The sequence below is a fragment of the Mastigoproctus giganteus genome, chromosome 12, assembly GCF_048544385.1.
Source record: "Mastigoproctus giganteus isolate SK-2022 chromosome 12, ASM4854438v1, whole genome shotgun sequence".
Taxonomy (NCBI): Eukaryota; Metazoa; Arthropoda; class Arachnida; order Uropygi; family Thelyphonidae; genus Mastigoproctus; species Mastigoproctus giganteus.
Window position 1 is genome coordinate 171229763 of NC_143586.1, and position 21499 is coordinate 171251261.

General features: G+C 38.5%; 1 protein-coding gene across 1 annotated transcript in view; it reads left to right on the plus strand.

The window, feature by feature from the left end:
- Positions 1–685: 685 nt before the first annotated feature.
- Rab3 (RAS oncogene family member Rab3) overlaps positions 686–21499 on the plus strand; it is a 105685-nt gene continuing 84871 nt past the window's right edge. The window contains exon 1 of the mRNA XM_090386786.1: positions 686–807. The gene's annotated coding sequence lies outside the window, so the exon portion shown is untranslated. The remainder of the gene's footprint in view (positions 808–21499) is intronic.

Consider the following 21499-nt stretch of genomic DNA (forward strand, 5'->3'; position numbering starts at 1 on the left):
CCTTGAATGGGTTGAGCAGGCTCAATTCTGATGGGATTGTTCCTTTTGCTCAGATTACGAACCTGAGGGGACATAAATTCAAATCGAGGAAATACAGTTACGGAATAAATGTGCGGAAATTTGCCTTTGGCCAGCGGGTAGTTGATTATTGGAACAAACTTCCATCTGTTGTTGTGGAAGTCGATAATTTAAATAATTCAAGGAGGAACTGGACAAACGTTTATAGGGAATGAATGTGTGAAATGTTTTTTTTTTTTCTTTTTTTTTGGTTGATGCTACCAAAGATTGCTTTTTTGCATTACATGCGTCTACTACGCTACCGACAGGAAAAATGCTTGTTACATATTTGAATTTTAAAATATAATTAGTTAAGATCTAATAAGTTACTTATTAATGTCTGCAGTATTAATAATTATATATATAAATCGAATAAAGCCTTTTCAAGTAGAGAAACCTGTTTAGTACTTATCTAATTGCAGCTATTGCTGACGATAACTTTGTTGGTGTCTTAACTTCCATTTAATAATGCCACGTAATAACACCACAGTTTTCATGCAATACTCACGCCACCACTTGAAAATTATATGCCCTTATTTAATTCCGATGTAGTAACAATATTTGCTGTTAGCTTTTAGACTCTAATAGACACAAGATGGCAGGAGTAACAAGAAAATTTTGATGATGTCATAGCTTTCTTACTAGCTTCCTATCGCTGGTCAATCGCCATTTCTCTTTAGTGTGAAGGGTTTCATTAGTGAGTTTTGTTCATCGTAGAGGTGATATTACCGAACTTGAACCGTCTGAAAGGTAATTTCCTTAATATTTTGGCTTTCGGTGATGTATATTTAAAAAAAAAAATTATAAAGAATGGCGAACATACTAAAACATAATGTTCATAAATTGATATGCTGCCACGCAGTGATATTTCAACGACGGCATCTATCTGTCATTACTAAGTAGGTTAACTAGCTTTCGATTAAAAACAGATGTTTGATTCTGTCTAAGGAAGCAGTTCACAGTTTGTTTTCGGGGAAAGGGGGGGCCTGTTTATTGTTAGTTTCACTTTATGAAACAGTGTTTTGAGGTCATATTAGTACTTTGCAAATGATGCTCGCCTACCTCTTTCAGACGTGGAATCCGTTTTGTAATTTTCCACTCATCAGTATATTTAAATACGCTACATTATTCGCTATACTTGCATGTACAAATTAAATAAATAGTCAATTTAAAAAAAAAATTAGAATTGTTGAGATAACTTGTAGAATCTCAGATATCTATACGATTCAGATCGCAAACGATCTATTTACAGAATTTATTTATGATTATAAACCTGATTCTCGCGTTTCCACTAAAGTTCTTTCGTCCTCTGTATGTATGTGGTTGTTGAGCAAAGGGACGATATTTGATAGGACTTGAGTTAAATATCGTCATATTAGGAATATATATCTTAATATTTATAGTTTCCATTGTGGAAAATTATATACAGAAACTCTCAAAATACAGTTTTAGACATAAGGTATTTTCTGTGACATTTAATTAAGCGTATGTCGTTAAAGTACATTAGATATTTAATTAATAATCTAACCGGAAGGGACTGCTGGTGGTTCAGAATTTTGGGATGCCCATTCAGCTGGCTTTTAAGTTTTTTTTTTTTTTTTTTTGTTTTTTTTTAGAGGATATATTTATTGTTCTTCTGTACTGTTTAATTTCATTTGAAGTTTTATCTTCGACCTATATTTTACCTACTACTACTCTTTTTATTGCTTGCTTGCTGATAATTTCCAAGGGTTTTATTTCAAAAGATTTTTTTTTCTTTATTTCATATAAATTACTGTACTAAGCAATTGCACTTTAATTTAAATACTGTATTCTTTTCAAAATTTTAATGTTTCTTATATTATACTTATTTGATTAATTGGAACTGTTGTTTTCAGTACTTTTCTAATGGCAAATATGTATGCAACTTTGTCTTGTTCAGCATTTGTTCCTGTAATTATTATTATTCTGCTAGTATTTATTGTTATTTTTAGTAATAATAGCAACAAATGATCCACGAAAGCAAGCTTATATAGAATGAGACTAGCAGTATGAGATGATAGTGTAAAGAATTGTGGAAGTTAAAGTTCTTTGTTTTGTGATTATTGAAGTATAAGTTTAATTCTAATGTTCGATTCATTTGTACACCTATCTGAAATTTCAGTACCTTTTCATCTATCATGCTGTAATAGAAAATTCACTACAGTGATGAAAATCTTCACTATGTGGAACATATTGAACATGTGAAACAAGCATTATTTCCTACAGCTGCTGCTTCTCAAACCCTACTTCCCAGACTCCATCTGTATGCCAGATATGTGCAAAAGGGATTACTAGAATTGCAGTTCCAGAAGAATAGAATTTTTCAACATCAAAGTGAACTACTATATATGCTTTACTTCAAGAAGAATGTGAGAGATTAAGAAATGAGGTTGATCCTGTTTCACAAATTCCAGAGGAAGACCAAATGTATGATCATGCAGAAAAGGAATGGTATCTTGTTGAACAGATAATGAATATTGTGAAAAAAAAACAAAAAATTTCCCACTTCACCTGTCCACCCCTCTAATAATTTTTCTAGTTCTTCCTTGAATTTATTAAAATTATCCACCTCTGCAACAATAGATGGAAGTTTGTTCCAACAATCAACTACCCCCTGGCTGAAGACAAACTTCCCCACATATATCCTGCAACCATCGTTCCTCAATTTGAGTTTATGCGCCCTCATGTTTGTAGTCTGAATGAACAAGAGGAAGAATGCCATCAACATTAAGCTTGCTCAATCCATTCAAAGCCTTAAACATCTCAATCAGATCACCTTGCAGAGGCCTAATCTCCAGATGCTACAGTTTGCAGAACTGAAGCTTTTTTGGTAAGAACACCCTTTCATTTCCTTCACCAATCTCACTGCCCTAATGTGTACCCATTTCAACAGATCCATATCCTTCTAAAATGAGGCCTCCAGATTTAAGCAGTACTCAAAATGTGGCCAAACTACTGCTTTGTAGAATGGGATAATTCCTGTATATCATTGACAAAACCTGATGAGCTGTCCAAGTAGACCCTCTGCATATACTATTTTCATAACCTTTTCTATATTAAGAACTGTCTTTGCTATTTGCTATTCATCATATATTGCAAATTTTTTCCATTTGTTAACACTTCGTTTACCCGGGTATCATTTTCTTCCTTTCAGTATGGATTACACATACAAGGTTTGATTAAAAAAATTCAGTGAATGATCTTATTGTTGAATGCAGTAGGTAAAAGATTGTGAGCAGGCATATTTTCAGCTTGTGCACACCAAATTTGAACTTATGCACCAATCTAGCAAAAAGCTGCTTTGAGTGAACATTTATTTTCTTCATTTGTTGTGTGTGTTGAAAATGACAAAATTTGAACATGACTAACAGATGGTCTTTTGACTGATGGAAACATCCCTGTCATGCTACACCCATATGATTTTGTACATTGTTATTTTTGGCTATTCCCAAAATTAAAACAGGACAGGAAAGGAACCGGTTTGAGTTGACCGAAGAAATCCAGTCAAACACAATGGACTGCCTAAAAGCATTCACAAAGGACTTCCAAAAATGTTTTGATCAGTGGCAGGCATGATGAAACATGTGTTGATTAGGGAGATTATACTGAAGAATTATAATAATGTAAACATTTGTCACTGAATAAAATTAATTTTTGCAACATTCACTGAACTTTCTGATTAAACCTAGTATAGTCAAAGTGAGTTATCTTGTGTCATTCATTTTGTTTTAATTATCCATTCTTGTATGTGTTATTGCTTTTGTTTTATTATGTAGGGCTTTTAGTATTAGTGACAAATGATGCAAGAAAGGAAGCTTATACATCATAAGTCAAAAAATAACTATACATCCTCTCCAAGAATTTTAGTTTATCATTTTGAAGAACTTTGATTCCAGATAACATTTCTAGTACTGTTTATTGATTCAGGATATTATTTTCTCTATTAATACAGCGATTTTATTTATTATTTTTTTTATAGTTATTAATATTGATATGTTATTTAAGTTGTAATATATGCCTTTGACTTGTGTGGCTCAAAACACAAGACAATTGATAACATTGGTCTAATGGAATTCTGCAGATTGCTCTTCTCAGGAAATGCATATGAAAGAAGGCTGTTCTGGAACAGCCTTATTTCATAAATAATGAAGAGTGCAGAACAAATTTGGAGCTGAATATATGCAAATATATGCTGAATATATATTTGTGAATATATGCTGACTGCTTGATGCATATGTTCAGATTTGTTTAAAAGGAAAAAGGTGGATGTAGTTTCAGAAGAAACTGCCCATGGAAATTTCTATAGAATGAAGAAAGGCATACAGCTGAAACTGATGGTCTGTCTACACATATCATAAAAATCATCAGGTTTTTTTTTATGTAAACACCAAACACGAGGTATTAGACCCCATATACTTAGTACCGTGCTTGGTTTGGAGGTTGAGAAGACGAAAGAAGATATTTGTTGACATTGGACTTGAACTTCTGTGGACTGTAATTTTCAGGAAATACGAAGGAAGGTTGTTCCAGAAAACGGCAGTTGAATGAATAAATGAGGAAGATGAAAAGTTGGTTCTGTGAGTTTGAAGTTGGACAGTAAATGGATGTTGGCTGGTGGCGGCACGTGTTCGGACTGTTTTGAAAGAGAGAGCAGGAATTATAGAAGCCAATTCAGAAGAACAGTGCCCATGGAAGTATCTGTAGAAGAGGCATGCAGCAGAAACAGTACATCTATTAGACAGCGAGTGGAGAGACACTGTTAGAGATGAATCATTAATTAACCTAACTGCCCTCTTCTGAATGGAATCAAGAAGCCTGAGAGAGGTTTTGGGGGCACTATCCCAAATGTGGGAACAATATTCCATGGCAGGGTGGATTTGCGATTTGTACAGAGTGAACAGCTGTTTGGAAGAAAAGTAACGCCGAGAGCGAAAGAGAAAACCAAATTTTTTAGATGCAGAGGAAGCAATATTTCTGATGTGCTTATGCCAAAAGAGATTAGAAGTCAGGGTAATCCCCAAAAGAGATATATCATTTTGCCTAGAAATCGGAGTGTCACCAAAGATAAGCATAGGAGCAGAAGTATCCTTTTTGCGAGATATAAGACAAGACTGAGTTTTAGAAGGATTGAAATCAACTAAGTTGTCTTTGCTCCACTGGAGAATTACCTGGAGATCGGCATTTAAGGAATTGGTAGCAGATTTTCAAGAAGTTGAAGCTGATTGAGCAGGGAAAGGTTTCTCAAAATGGAAAGTGGAATGCAATGCAATGTGTTATCATCAGCCAAATTATGGATAGGATGATTTCCAGTCAATCGAAGAAGGTCATTAATATACAAGAGGAAAAGAGTGGGGGAAAGAACTGAACCTTGGGGGGACACTGGCATTAGTGGAGCAGTTAGAAGACAGAGAGCCATCTGCATCTGCGATCAGAGAGAAAACTGAATAATCAATTACAAAAAACAGCTGGCAAACCATAAGATGTAAGCTTGTTTAGACCTTTATGCCAAACACGATCAAATACTTTTGAGATGTCTAGAGAAACTGCTTGTGTTTGTCCATAAATGAGTAACATAAGCCGGAATATCACCAGTGGATCGACACTGACGGAAACCATACTGCCGATCATTGATCAGACGGAAGGTTTGTAAGTAGTTTAAGAGTTGGCAGTTAATTGATTTCTCCATTACTTTAGAAAGAGTAGAAGTAATTGCAATGGCACGATAATTGGACGGGAGGGATTTTTGTCACTCTTTTTAGGAACTGGCTGGATATGAGCAAATTTCCAAGCAGAAGGAAAAACACCTTTGGAACAGGAAAGTGAAAAAAGGCGGCAAAGAAAAGGAGTAAGTTCAGGAGCACAGGTTTTGAGAACAAGTGGAGAAATACCATTGGGACCCACCAGTTGTACAGAGATTGATAAAAGTAACTTGCAAGAGCAAAAGAGAAACTACTGTGTTCTTTTTTCCCCCCCTCAATGCAGACTAAGCATTACTTGTGATATGCTTATGCCAAGGAAAGATATGTTGAAATTATCTGCAGTAAGATATACAACCTTGTCTACAAATGTGGGTGCTACTAAAGATGAGCACAGGAATAGTAAACTCTATATTTATTATTTTGTTTTTGAGAAATAAGACAGGAATGGATTGTAGAAGAATTGAACTTAAGTCTGGCTAATTCTTCAGTGCCGACCGGGCTAGCGAGGTGGTTAAAGTGCCTGCCTGGTAACCCTAAAGTTGCGGGTTCGAATCCCGCCTCGGGCTTGGATTAGTGTAAAATACAAAAACTTTGGGAGGTGCATTATGGCCACAGAAGCCGACGTGCCAACAACTAACAAACAAAAAAAAAATAAATAAATTCTTTCCACGGGAAAAATATGCTACAAAATTATCATTTAAGGAATTGATGCTATATATTTAAGAAATTGTAGATGTTTGTGCCAAGCCTGGGTTTCTTGAACTGAAAAATGGATATTAACAAAACTTTTGATATGATTTCCTGTGAATGCAAGATGATTAATATGGAGGAAGAAAAGAGTGGGTGGAAAAACAGAAAATGACAATTTACCATCACATGTAGTGAGAGACTATGGACTTGTCACCCAATTGCAAAAATGATGGAAGGTAGAATAATGGAAGAAGATGGTGGATGTTTCCTTAAGTCTTTGTGTTAAGTGTGATTTAAGGCCTTAGAAATGTCGAAAGAAACTGCGTGAATTTCTCCACACTATTCTTGGGAAGTTGTCCAAAGATGGGTAACATAAACCAGCATATTACTATTGTGGCTCAAAACAGAAGACAATTGATGAAATGCAATTGGCAATTGTATTTAAGATGGAAGGGTTAAAGATGGGCTAAGAGTTAGTGGAGGTAAGTGCAATAGGACAGTAATTGGAATGGATGGTTTTCACCCCCCCCCCTTTTTTTTTGGAATTTTGCTAGATATTGAATAAAATCTGTGCAGAAGGAAAACATTGTTGGAATTAGAATGCATATAACCAAGAAGAAACAGTAGAGAAAAAATAAGATACTAACGAATCGGTCTCATCTTTAGATGCAGAAGACCCATTGGGATTTTACAGAGTTGGAAGTATGGATGGCAGAGGTTGTGGCCAATAGCTTTCAGAAGATACTACCACAAGTTTAACTACCATTTGAAACAAGATGCAAGATTTCTACTCCATCTTTTCAAAACAGTGTGATTGATTTATTAATAACTTTTCTATGGCTGCTGAAGAAGCAGTGTGGCACTGGGTGAAGATTGCTGCTATTTATAAAGGGACAAGTGAATAGCCGAAGAGAGTGGTTATTAGTGGAGCCCTCAGGTTTCAGTCTAGGCCTACTTGCTGTTCATTGTATTTATTAACAGTATCAATGATGGCACATCAAGTATAATGTCCAAGTTTTCTGATGATAGGGGTTGACAGGGTTGTTAATGACAGGAATCAAGGTATACTGTTAACATAGTAGAGGCATATGATGCAAGAAAGCAAGCTTATGCAAAACACTGTCCCATTTCACACCTCCGTTCGTTCCAAGTCCAGCTCAGCCTTAAACCTATTTAGGCTATCAACTTCCATAACAAAGGATGGAAGTCTGTTCCACCAACCAACCACCCGCTGGCTAAAAGCAAACTTCTGCACATCTATCCTACATCTTCTTTCCTCAATTTGAATTTGTGCCCTTTCAAATGATTATTTTGAGCAAGAGGAAGAATTCCATCAGCACTGAGCATGCTCAAACCATTCAAGGCTTTATACACCTCAATCAGATCACCTCGCAGATGCCTAGTCTCCAGACACTGTAATTTGCAAAACTGAAGCCTTTCTTCGTAAGAGCAGCCCTTTGTTCCATTCACTAATCTTGTTTCCCTTCTTTGTACTCATTCCATCAGCTCTACATCCTTCTTAAAATGAGGCCTCCAGACCTGTATACAGTGGCCTGACCATTGCCTTATATAAGGGGATAATCACCTCCTTATCCCTTCTAGAAAAATTCCTATGAGCTACTCTTGCAGACTGTCTGCACTGCTCAGAAAACTTCATATCTGCCTGCACAATTACCCCCAGATCCTTTTCGTTCTCTACCACTGTCAATGTAGTACCACAGAGTTGATACGTCACTCTGGGGTTGCTGCTTCCCATATGTAGTACTTTACATTTGTCAATGTTAAACTTCATTTGCCACCTCTCAGCCCATCTGCTCAACTTTTCTAGATCCTGTTGCAGCAGCATACTGTCATTAGTGTCCTTAACAACCTGCCAACCTTCATATCGTCTGCAAACTTGGACATTAGGTTTGATATACCATCATCAATATCATTAATAAATATAGAAAACAACAATGGACCCAATACTGAATCCTGAGGGACTCCGCTAATAATATTAGTCCACGATGAGCAGTGTCCATCGATTACCACTCTCTCTTCTCCCACTCAACCATCCCTTTATCCATAGCAGAAATTTGCCTCCAATGCCAAACTGCTCCAATTTGTGCAGCAGTCTTCCATGTACAACAGTATCAAAAGCCTTTCTAAGATCCAAATATATGATATCAAAGTTATTCCCTGCCTCCAGTTCCTTTGTGACCATATCATAGTATCCAATCAAATTGGTCAGGCAAGACTTTCCCTTTACAAAACCATGCTGTGTCTGAGCTATAACTGAAGTCTTGTCTAGATGATCCTGCAGTGCTACTTTAACCAGTACCTCCATTAATTTTCCTGAACAGAAGTTAAAAGCAGCTGTTAGTAATCCAGCGGATCATAAAATCTCCATCCGTCTGCTATTCTTCACTGCTATGTAGATTCCTCCTTACTCTCTGATATGTTTCCATCAATGATGGCATCACTGAGTTCATTGAATCGTATTGTGCCGTAAATGGTGCAATACCAAGCAATGAATGCTGGTCGCGGGATTCCGAGAATGAAAAGAATTTTTATACGTTTTATCAAACATCCTTTGACTAATTGAATGTCGAGAGTTAGGAGACCAATTAAGTACAAGAGGAGGAAAACAACGAAAAAAAGGAAAACTACAATCCATAAGAAAGTTCAGTGTTTTTAATTAAGTTAATTATAATAATTATGGATTTCTCTATGACAAGCTATACAGTCTTTCATTGTGTCACAAAAATACAGCATTTGTCTTTACAGATCTATAATTACTTGTGTTGCCATTTGATCCTCCTTTGTGAATTGGGGTCACATCTCTAGTCCATGGGTACCTCCCCTCAGTCCAAAGAAGCTCTCATAATTATGGCTAAGGGTTTGCTTATTTGTTTTGCTGTCTCCTTTAATATAACTGGATAGATCCCATCCACCCCAGGTGCCTTTCTTATGTTTATCTTCAACCATTTCTCCTCCACTTTCCTCTCAGTTATTACGAAATCATCTAGCTCACTGCCAGAGTTTACTTCACCTCTGGCATTCCCCTTCCTGAATAACTCCACATGGGTAAATGTAGATGCAGAATACTCATAACAGTTGCAGAATCATAACAGTTGAACCATCAATATCCAGTGGACCAATCTGATTCATCCCTTTCCTTCTAGAGTTTACATAGGTAAAGAACTCTTTGTTGTTTTTCTTTGCATCCTTTGCCAAGGATTTCTCATCTGCCTTTGCCTGCCTAATCTCCTTTGTGACTTGGTTACAGACCACCTTATATCTATCATAGGCTTCCATGTAACCCATTAATTTATGTAACCCATACATTTTTCTTCTCTGCCACATGTCTCATTAGTTCATCTGACATCCATTTAGGCCTAAACTTTGAACAATATTTCTTAGTTGGTATGTAAAGCCGAGTAGCTTCCAAGATAAATTCTTTGAATGCTTCCCATTTTGAATTTGTTGTTGGTAACATCATCAGTTGGTCCCACCGTAGAGAATTTAAATACCGTCTCAGACCACCGTAGTCACCTTTACGAAAGAAAAAAAACCTTCCCTCTACCCCTGATGGTAGTTACCTCTTTGAGTAAATCCCACTTCAGCACACCGTGATCACTGCCACCTAGTGGTTCCTTTATCTGCAGATTCTTAATGCATGAAGAATCACTACTGATAATCAGATCAAGAGTATGCCTCCCGAAAATGCTGATGTAGAAAACAATCATCCAATAAATCCACAAAAGCCTTGCTAGTGTGTGAGTGACCAACCCACAAATTCCAGTCAATATCTGGGAAATTAAAATCCCCCATTATAATAAGACTCTCTGATTTATTGGACCACTCTATTTCCCTGTATAGTTCCTTATTATACTCCTCAGAGTCATTAGGCCTATAATAGACTCCTACTCTCAATTTTGATCTCCCAATGCTTATGTCACACCAAACTGACTCGACACTGCACTGTCCAGTGATGTTGACTGGCTTCATTTCCTTGGATTTTATGTTTCTTAACTAATAGTATAACCCCTCCTCCCTTCTGTCTTATCTATCCTTCCTGTACACATTGTAATTCTGCTTCTGTATTCCCTATATCTGTGTGACACCACGTCTCTGATATCCCAACAATATCTGCTTTTGATGTTCTGAGCAATACCTCAAATTCATCAAATTTATTTTCCAAGCTCCTAGCATTGGTGTACATGCAAGTATGTATGCACCTGTTCCTATTCTTAGCTACCCTAACACAACCCATGTGTTTACTTGTACCGCAATGACTCCCAGCAGTCTCTGAAATATCCTGCATCTTGTTTTCCAGGCTGCTGCCCATTCCAATAGAAGCATTGCAAGAATCACTTTCACCTCTGAAGTTGGCTACTGTTAATCTATTGGTCCTTGTATCCCTCCAAGCTAGCTGTTTTCCGACCCACCTAACAATGCCTCAATAGCGTTAGTAAATATTCTTGCACCCTTTCTATTTAAGTGTATCTCATCCCTGTAGAAGCAGTCTCTCCTGTTAACAAGTCTCCTGTTGCAACACTTAAATAAATTAGGTAGATGGCCTGAGAAGTGACAATATTCATATCTGACATGTAAAGTCCTACATATGGGTAGAGTAATCCTAGAATAACCTACCAATTAGGTGGTAACACACTGAAGATGGTGGAGAACAGAAACAAAAAAGCAGGTGATATGCAGGAATTTTTCAATCAGGGTGAGGTGATGATTATCTCACTATTGTATAACACAATCGTTAAGCTAGTTGTTTGGTGCTGCTAGGGGTTTGGAAGCCTCATTTTTGGACTGATGTAGATCTGCTGTGAATGGGGCCAAGAAGATTAGTTAGGGACACAAGGACTCTTACAAAGAAAGTCTTCAGCTCTGTAAATTTCAACATCTGGAAACTAGGCATCTACAAGGAGAAATAAAATGAATTTGGGCAAAAAAAAAAAAAAAATTGTTGTAGGATAAGATGGGAAGGACAAGGGTGTGGTTTTTTTTTTTTTTTTTTGATGGTATATATAAGCTTGCTTCCTTGCATCATAAACCTATTAATACTTTTAAAAAACTTCTGGAACAGCTGTTGAGCAGTAAACTTGAGTTACATGAAGCTAAATTATCTCTTAATGTGTACTATGCTTGTTAGCATTAAATTCATATATATGAAGTTTGATCAAGAAGTTTGGAGGACTGAAATTGCAGTGTCATAGCAAGTTGTGCCTTGTTACAGATTTGGTGATAACCGGATAGAATAATGCATTAATGATATGTTTATCTAGCCAGTATGAATTGGCACAGGTTGAACAGGTATGGTATGCATTTTAATTTGAATGAGTGATTTTTACTGGTGAACAAGCATCAAATTTTATTTCAAATTAGGGGAAAGTGTCTTGAGAAGACTGCACCTAAAAGAGTCATTCATACAGCTGATAAGCTTCATTTTCCAGATATGGAGCATATGGTGCAAGAAAGTAAGCTTATACAGCATCAGCCAAAAAAACCCCCTTCCCATTTCACTAATCCGATCACTCCAAATGTTTGTCCATTTCTTCCTTGAATTTATTTAAGCTAACAACTTCCACAACAACCAATTGAAATTTGCAATCAATAACCCACTGGCTAAAGGCAAATTTCTGCCCATCTATTCTACAACTGTTTTTCCTCAATTTGAATTTATGCCCACTCAGGTATATAATCTGAGTGAGAGGAAGAATCCCATCAGCTTCGAACTTGTTGAAACTATTCAAAGCCTTATACACCTTGATCAGATCACCATGCAGAGGCCTAGTCTCCAGATGGCACAATTTCCAGAACTTAAGACTTTTTTGTAAGAGCAACCCTTTGTACCACTCACCAATCTGCTTGCCCTCTTCTTGATATAGTGCAATATACCCTGTGATGCTGATGCACCATAAAACCGGCACATTATAGCCTTAGTTGCTAATGCACCAATAAAATCCAAACCAACCAGCACGATAAAACCGCAAAACAAACAAGTTGTCTTTCTCTATACTCGTTCCAGCAGCTCTACATCCTTCCTAAAACGAGGCCTCCACACTTGTATGCAGGGCTCAAGGTGTGGTCTGACCATCATACAAGGGATAACAAGATCCCATGAGCTTCTCTGGCAGTCTGCCTACACTCTTCAGAAAACTTCATATCTGACTGCACAATTATTCCAGGTCTTTTTCATTCTCCACTACCCTGAGAGTAGTAGTAGTACTGCGCAGTTGATACGTTACTCTGGGGTTGATGCTACCCATGTGTAGTACTTTGCATTTGTCAATGTTAAACTTCAGTTGCCACCTCTCAGCCCTCTTGTGGAGTCCCCCAGAGTTTTGTGTTGGACCCATTGTTGTTTTGTATATTTATCAATGATATTAATAATGTATATCAGGCTTAATGTCCAAGTTTGCATATGATACAAAGGTTGGCAGGGTTGTTAATGACAGTATGCTACTGCAATAGGATCTAGAAAAGTTGGGCAGATGGGCTGAGAAGTGGCAACTGAAGTTTAACATTGACAAATGTAAAGTACTGTATATGGGTAGCAGCAATTCCAGAAAAATGTACCAACTGTGTGACTACACTCAGGGTGGTAGATATTGACAAAAGACATGGGGAATTGTGCAGTCATATATGAAGTTTACTGAGCAAGGGATCATATCAATGATATACAGAAATTTTGCTAGTAGGGAAAAGATGTTATTCCTTTGTAGAAGGCAATGTTCAAGTCACGTCTTGAGTACTGTGTACAGGTCTGGAGGCCTCATTTTAGGAATGATGTAGAGTTAGTAGAACGATTACAGAGAAGGAAAACAAGATTGGTGGAGGGAGCAAAGGGGGTCCTCTTACCAAGAAAGTCCTGACTTCTGCAAATTGCAGCCTCTGGAGACTAGGCTCCTCTTAGTTGATCTGAATGAGGTGCATAAGGCATTGAATGGTTTGAGCATCTCTCAATGCTGATGTGATTCTTCCTCTTGCTCAGATTATGAACCTGGTGGGGGTATAAATTCAAATTGAAGGAGAGTTGTAGAATAGATATTCAGAAATCTGCCTTTAGCCAGCTAGTGGTTGATTGATGGAACAAACTTCCATCTGTTGTGGAAGTTGATAGCTTAAATAAATTCAAGGAAATAGTGGACAAAATTTTAGAGAGAATGGATGGGTGAAATGGAAATTTTTATTTTTTTATTTTTTTCCCCCGGCTGATGCTGTAATTTTGATTTCTTGCATTATATGCCTCTACTGATACTAATGCTAATTTTGAGGTGTCAGTGATTGCACTGCTTTTACTGGAATGTACCGCAGCCTGAAAAAGGAAGTTATGTTGGATTACATGGATTGCAGGGGGGGGGGGATCCTTGTGCAACAAGTGAAAAAAAAAAAAAAAAAGAAAGCTAGATTAGAGTTACAAGAGTAAAAACAGGTGAGTGCAAACTTGTGTGTACACATACTAGGAGTATAATGAACCAATTTAATGAATATGAAGTACAGCAGACCCCCACTTTACAATTGGCTCACTATACGATCAAATTACTTTATGATGGGTTTTTTTTTTTTTTTTTTTTTGGTAGTTGTTGGCGCATAGGCTTCTGTGGCCATAATGCACCTCCCAAGGTTTTTGCTGTACTTTGACCCAAGCCCGAGGCGGGAATCAAACCCGCGACCTTTGGGTTGCCAGGCAGGCACTTTACCCACCCGGCTAGCCTAGTCGGCACTTTATGATGGACTCCCATAATAAAATATCGTTCACTGTACGATATGTGGTAAGTGCCAGTCATTGTGATCACATTTGCAAACTGAATTTTAATTCTATTAAAATTGAAAGGAGTCAATGTGAATGGAGGGTACCTAAACCATTTACGATTTGCTGATGACATTGTGATCATAAGTCATGATTCCAAAGAATTAGAGGAAAATGTTAATCAGTTATGTAGAGTAGTAAGGATTTCGGACTAAAGATGAATATGGTCCTTGAGGTTGTCACAGACTTTCTCTCAGATATGCCAGACAAGCTGTACTTGCTACCTGGGAGTCTAAAACGCTGATGGAACTGATATTCGGGTGACACTTAAGTCAAGTGGACCCAATTTCGGCGAAGTCTGGACGGTCTGTGACAGCCAAATCCTCTGCTTGCACCTTCACGATGGTGGGACTGTTAGTAATCCTGGGTATAACCCCCATGCACAAGTACATGGTGGGTGACCACCCAGGTGTGAACCAACGTAAGCAGGGGTCAAGGTGTGGCGCCCACACCACATGGAGGAACGCCACCCCTCTATGTTACCATGTAGTACTAGGTGGAAGATGACTCTCATCAACCGGTGAAATACCACCACTTTGCTTATTGGAGGCTTGAAGTGGTTTAATGGATTAATGGAATGGATTAATCATGGATTAATGAACCCATGTTTAGTCTCTAGAGCTAAGTTCCGGTCAACCCTTCCCTATCTCTTCCATCATGCAGTATGATTGATGACTTTTGAGGTTATGATGAACGTCGTGGCGAGATCCAATATTCCTTACATTTCGAGGGTACAGCTCTAAAACGGTTTTCACAGGCCGGCCGCTAGTTAGTACACCGGACCGGACCTATTGATAACTCTCTAGGAGGCTTCCGGATCAGCTAGTGTATAATCTTGCTACCTCTACTCTGCCAGATAGTGACTGGAGGGAGTCCGAGTAGTGTGTATGCGGGGAGCATTGTCAAGGCCACGTTATGTCAAGGATCTGGGTATATTCTTACCACATGTACGCCATATCCAAAATTTTCATTACTTCATACAGCATGTCCTACCCACTTTTTCTTACTATTGAATACACCATGAATTGTCAAACTAATAGAGTAAGCTTATCTGCGAAAAGATCTAAACCTCCCAAGGACTTCCTAATTCATTTCACAAATATACGTGGTCTCAATTCTAATCTCAACGATGTCCATTTCCACTTACAGTCTGCCAAACCTCATGTACTTTTTCTGACTGAATCTCAGTTATCAGTTGATTCAACTACTGCTCATCTCAGATGTCCAAATTATTTGCTGTATGATTCCTTTCGCCTCAAAAGTTGTGGTACTTGTGCATATGTCCGTTCTGATATTCCGTGACAGAGACTTGGCAATTTGGAATCTCCTCTCTTTGATCTTATCTGGCTTAAAATCTCTCTATCTCATTGTATCAAATTCATCTGTTGTCTCTACCGTTCTCCCAACTCGACTAATCACTTGGAGCTCTTTGACTTTCTCTCGTTGCAACTTGACTTTCTCCAGTCCAACTCTCCTAACAGTGAGGTAATTTTCCCTGGTGATTTTAATGTTCACAACCCCAGCTGGCTTCGGTTTTCTAGTCACACCGACCCAGCGGGTCGAGATGCTGAGGCTTTTGCAATTACTAATCACCTAGCACAGATTGTTCATTTACCTACAAGAATACCGGACAATCCTAATCATACAGCAAATACGCTTGATCTTTTTCTCACAAACAACCCTTCTAAGTACACGGTCGAAGTCAGAGCTCCTTTAGGCACTTCAGATCACAACTTGGTGATTGTCTCTTCTCCAATGGAACGTTTATCTCATGGCTATTCCCAACCTCGTGTTGTTTGGCATTACAAGAATGCAAAATGGGATGACCTGCGAGACTTCTTTTCTTCTTTTCCTTGGTCGGATTACTGTTTCATGTCAACGTTTGCTCAGAATAATTTCGTGTCAGTGAAATTATTCTTGCAGGAATGGAATCCTTTATCCCACACTCCACTTTAAAATCTCGTCCTTTATCTAAACCTTGGTTTTCCAATAAATGTGCTAAGGCTGTCCAAGAGAAGAATGTTGCATATCGTAATTGGCTTGTTTCTAATTCTTCAGTTTCATTTTCTGCCTACGCCAAAGCTCGCAACAATTGTAAAGCAGTTATTAATCAGTCCAAACTAGAGTTTGAACAGGCTAAGAGTAGAAAACTTGCTTCTTGCCCTAATGGTAGCCGAGCATTCTGGTCTCTTGCCAAAGCTATTGGCCGCAACTTTTGCCCATCTCTGCTCCCACCTCTGTCCAAACCAGATGGTTCTGTTGTCACTTCAGCCAAGGATAAAGCTAACCTGCTAGCATCCCATTTTTCTTCCAGCTCATGTATTAATAATCTTGGTAAAACACCTCCCACCATTCTCAACGCACTCCATTCAATGCCTCCTGTGGTCTTCCGTCAAAAGGATATCAGAAGGATTTTGATGAATCTCGATGCTAAGAAAGCTCCAGGCCCTGATGGTATTTCTCCACTTGTTCTCAAAACCTGTACTCCTGAACTTACTCCTATTCTTTGCCGCCTTTTTTCACTTTCTTATTCTAAAGGTGTTTTTCCTTCTGCTTGGAAATTTGCTCATATCCAGCCAGTTCCTAAAAAAGGTGACAAATCCCTTCCATCCAATTATCGTCCCATTGCAATTACTTCTACTCTTTCTAAAGTAATGGAGAAATCAATTAACCGCCAACTCTTAAACTACCTAGAAACCTTCCATCTGATCAAAGATCACCAGTATGGATTCCGTCAGTGTCGATCCACTGGTGATATTCTGACTTATGTTACCCATTTATGGACTAATTCAATGGAAAGGTTCGGTGAAACACAAGTAGTTGCTCTTGACATCTCAAAGGCTTTTGATTGTGTTTGGCATAAAGGTCTTCTAAACAAGCTTCCATCTTATGGTTTGCCAACTGTTTTTAGTAATTGGTTATCCAGTTTTCTCTCTGATCGCTCACTGAGGGTGATGGTTGATGGCTCTCTGTCTTCTAACTTCTCCACTAATGCCGGTGTCCCCCAAGGTTCAGTTCTTTCCCCCACTCTTTTCCTCTTGTATGTCAATGACCTTCTTCCATTGACTGGAAATCCTATCCATAGTTTTGCCGATGATAGCACATTGCATTCAACTTTCCATTTTGAGAAACCTGGTCCTGCTCAATCAGCTTCAACTTCTCGAAAATCTGCTACCAATTCCTTAAATGCCGTTCTTCAGGTAATTCTCCAGTGGGGCAAAGAAAACTTAGTTGATTTCAATCCTTCTAAAACTCAGTCTTGTCTTATATATTTCTTGTCTTATATTTCAATCCTTCTAAAACTCAGTCTTGTCTTGTCTTTACATACCAACTAAGAAATATTGTTCAAGGTTTAGGCCAAAATGGATGTCAGATGAACTAATGAGGCATATGGCAGAGAAGAAAAATGCATGGGATACATACAAATTAACACATGACACAGAAGCCTATGATAGATACAAGTTGATATGCAACCAAGTTACAAAGGAGGTTAGGCAGGCGAAGGCAGATTACGAGAAATCCTTGGCAAGGGATGCAAAGAAAAACAGCAAAGAGTTCTTTACTTATGTAAACTCTAGAAGGAAGGGGATGAATCAGATTGGTCCACTTGATATTGATGGGTCAAGTGTTGATGATCCTGCTCAGGTAGCTAACAAACTAAATGAATATTTTGCATCGACATTCACACATGAGGAGTTATTCAGCGAGGGAATGCCAGAGGTGTATTCAACTCTAGCAGTAAGCTACAGAATCTTGAAATAACTGGGAGTAAAGTGGAGGAGAAACTGTTGAAGATAAACACAAGAAAGGCACCCGGGGTGGATGGGATCTATCCAGTTATATTAAAGGAGGCAGCAAAGGAAGTAAGCAAACCCTTAGCCATAATTATGAGAGCTTCCTTGGACTCAGGGGAGGCACCCATAGACTGGAAATGTGCAAATGTGACCCCAATTCACAAAGGAGGATCAAAGGCTGACACAAGTAATTATAGACCTGTGAGCTTAACTTCTGTTCCAGGAAAATTAATGGAGCCACTGGTTAAAGAAGCACTGCAGGATCAGTTAGACAAGACTTCAGTTATAGCTCAGACACAGCATGGTTTTGTTAAGGGGAAGTCTTGCCTGACCAACTTGATTGGATACTATGATGCAGTCACAAAAGAACTGGATGCAGGGAATAACTTTGATATTATATACTTGGATCTTAGAAAGGCTTTTGATACTGTTGCACATGGAAGACTGCTACACAAATTGGAGCAGTGTGACATTGGAGGCAAATTGCTGCTATGGATAAAGGGGTGGTTGAGGGGGAGAAGACAGAGAGTGGTAATCAATGGACACTGCTCATCGTGGACTGATGTTATTAGTGGAGTCCCTCAGGGCTCATTGTTGGGTCCACTGTTTTCTGTATTTATAAATGATATTGATGATGGTATATCGGGCTTAATGTCCAAGTTTGCAGACGATACAAAGGTTGGCAGGGTTGTCAAGGACACTGCTGACACTATGCTGCTGCAACAGGATCTGGAAAGGTTGAGCAGATGGGCTGAGAGGTGGCAAATGAAGTTTAACATTGATAAATGTAAAGTACTACACATGGGAAACAGCAACCCCAGAGCAACGTATCAACTCTGTGGTACTACACTGACAGTGGTAGAGAATGAAAGGGACTTGGGGGTGGTTGTGCAGGCAGATATGAAGTTCTCTGAGCAGTGCAGACGGGCTGCAAGAGTAGCTCATGGAGTATTGTCAATGATATACAGGAATTTTTCCAGCAGGGATAAGGAGGTGATTATTCCATTGTATAAGGTGATGGTCAGGCCACACCTACAGGTCTGGAGACCTCATTTCAAGAAGGATGTAGAGCTGCTGGAACGAGTACAGAGAAGGGCAACAAGATTAGTGAATGGAACAAAGGGGTGCTCTTACGAAGAAAGGCTTGTTTTGCAAATTACAGTGTCTGGAGACTAGGCACCAGCGAGGTGATCTGATAGAGGTGTATAAAGCCTTGAATGGTTTAAGCATGCTCAATGCTGATGGGATTCTTCCTCTAGCTCAGAAAAATCACCTGAGAGGGCATAAATTCAAATTGAGGAAAGACAGATGTAGGATAGACGTGCGGAAATTTGCCTTTAGCCAGCGGGTGGTTGGTTGGTGGAACAGACTTCCATCCCTTGTGGTGGAGGTTGATAGCCTAAATAAGTTTAAGGCTCAGCTGGACAGGTATTTTGAACGAACAGAGGGGTGAAGTGGAAGTGGTTTTTTTTTTTTTTTTTTGGCTGATGCTGCATAAGCTTGCTTTCTTGCATCAAATGCCTCTACTAATGCTAATATCTCGCAAAAAGGATACTTCTGCTCCTATGCTTATCTTTGGTGACACTCCGATTTCTAGGCAAAATGATATATCTCTTTTGGGGATTACCCTGACTTCTAATCTCTTTTGGCATAAGCACATCAGAAATATTGCTTCCTCTGCATCTAAAAAACTTGGTTTTCTCTTTTGCTCTCGGCGTTACTTTTCTTCCAAACAGCTGTTCACTCTGTACAAATCGCAAATCCCCCCTGCCATGGAATATTGTTCCCACATTTGGGATGTGCCCCCAAAACCTCTCTCAGGCTTCTTGATTCCATTCAGAAGAGGGCAGTTAGGTTAATTAATGATTCATGTCTAACAGAGTCTCCACTCCCTTTCTCATAGACGTACTGTTTCTGCTGCATGCCTCTTCTACAGATACTTCCATGGGCACTGTTCTTCTGAATTAGCTTTTATAATTCCCGCTCTCTCTTTCAAAACAGTCCGAACACGTGCCGCCACCAGCCAACATCCATTTACTGTCCAACTTCAAACCCACAGAACCAACTTTTCATCTTCCTCATTTATTCTTTCAACTGGCGTTTTCTGGAACAACTTTCCTTCCTTCGTATTTCCTGAAAATTACAATCTACAGAAGTTCAAGTCCAATGTCAACAAATATCTTCTTTCGTCTTCTCAATCTCCAACCCAAGCACGGTACTAAGTACTATAGGTTCTAATACCTCTCGTGTTTGGGGTTCACATAAAAAAAAAAAAAAAATATGGCTAAAACAAAAGTAATGATGAACATGTATGCCACAGAAAGGGATATAATCATTGAAGGAGCAGTAATTGAAAAAGTGAATTCATATACTTATCTGGAACAAGTCATTAGCTCTAATGATTTTTTTTATTTCCTACAGGCTTTTTCCATTTTCTGTCATTATGCTTCCCAAGTATCTGTCCACCTGTTCCGATATTATTCCATCTAATGTTACATTGATTCTTCTTCCTGGCCACTTTGAAGTTAACATTATCTTGGTTTTCTTGTTGTTAATCTTCATATTGTACTCCTTTATTTTGTTGTTCAAGATGTCCAGTGAGCTCTGTAATTCTTCCTCATTATTTGCAATCAGTACCTGGTTGTCTGCAAATCTTATTGTCTATCTTCTCCTCTCCTTTCTGCTCTTCATTGTACTCTTTCATCAATGCTGCTGCATATTTACCCCCAGGGGCTCACATCTGAGCTGGATATCAACTCTCTCTCTCTCGGTAATTTTTTTTTTTTTAGCTGGTGCAGCATAAGCCTCGGGCTTCCTTGCACTATATGGCTAGTAATAATATAAATTAAATAGTAAAGGGAACATGGAACGTCCTTGCCTTACACCCCTACCAATATCTACTTCTTCTGATTCCTCTTCATCAATCTGAACCAGAGCTGTTTGTCCCATGTAAAGTTCCCAAATTAGTTTAAGATCTCTTTAATCTAGACTTACCTTTCTGAGGACTTCATCAGCTTAACCCAATTCACTCTGTCAAAAGTCTTCTTGAAATCAACAAAACAGATTGTTAGATCTTTTCCTATTTTTTTAAAATGATAAAAAATAAAAGGTTGTGGTGGCATGCTCAGTTGTGGCCTGCCTCCTTGTGGTGTAGACCAGTACCAGGACACACCTTCCTGGTAGCAAAGTGGCCAGAAACAACATAACAGCACATACACAGCAGAAACATAGCATGTGAGATCTTTTCCTATTGCCTCTCTGGTCCCACAGCCTTCTCTGACCTTCTATGAATTCACAATCCCTCACTTTTGCTTTCATTTGTTCTGAAAGGATTTTTAGTACTATTATTGAGCAGTGAGAAATTAAACTGATTGTCCTATATTTAGTACAAATTGTTGCATTCTCCTTTTCTAATGGGATGATTATGGATT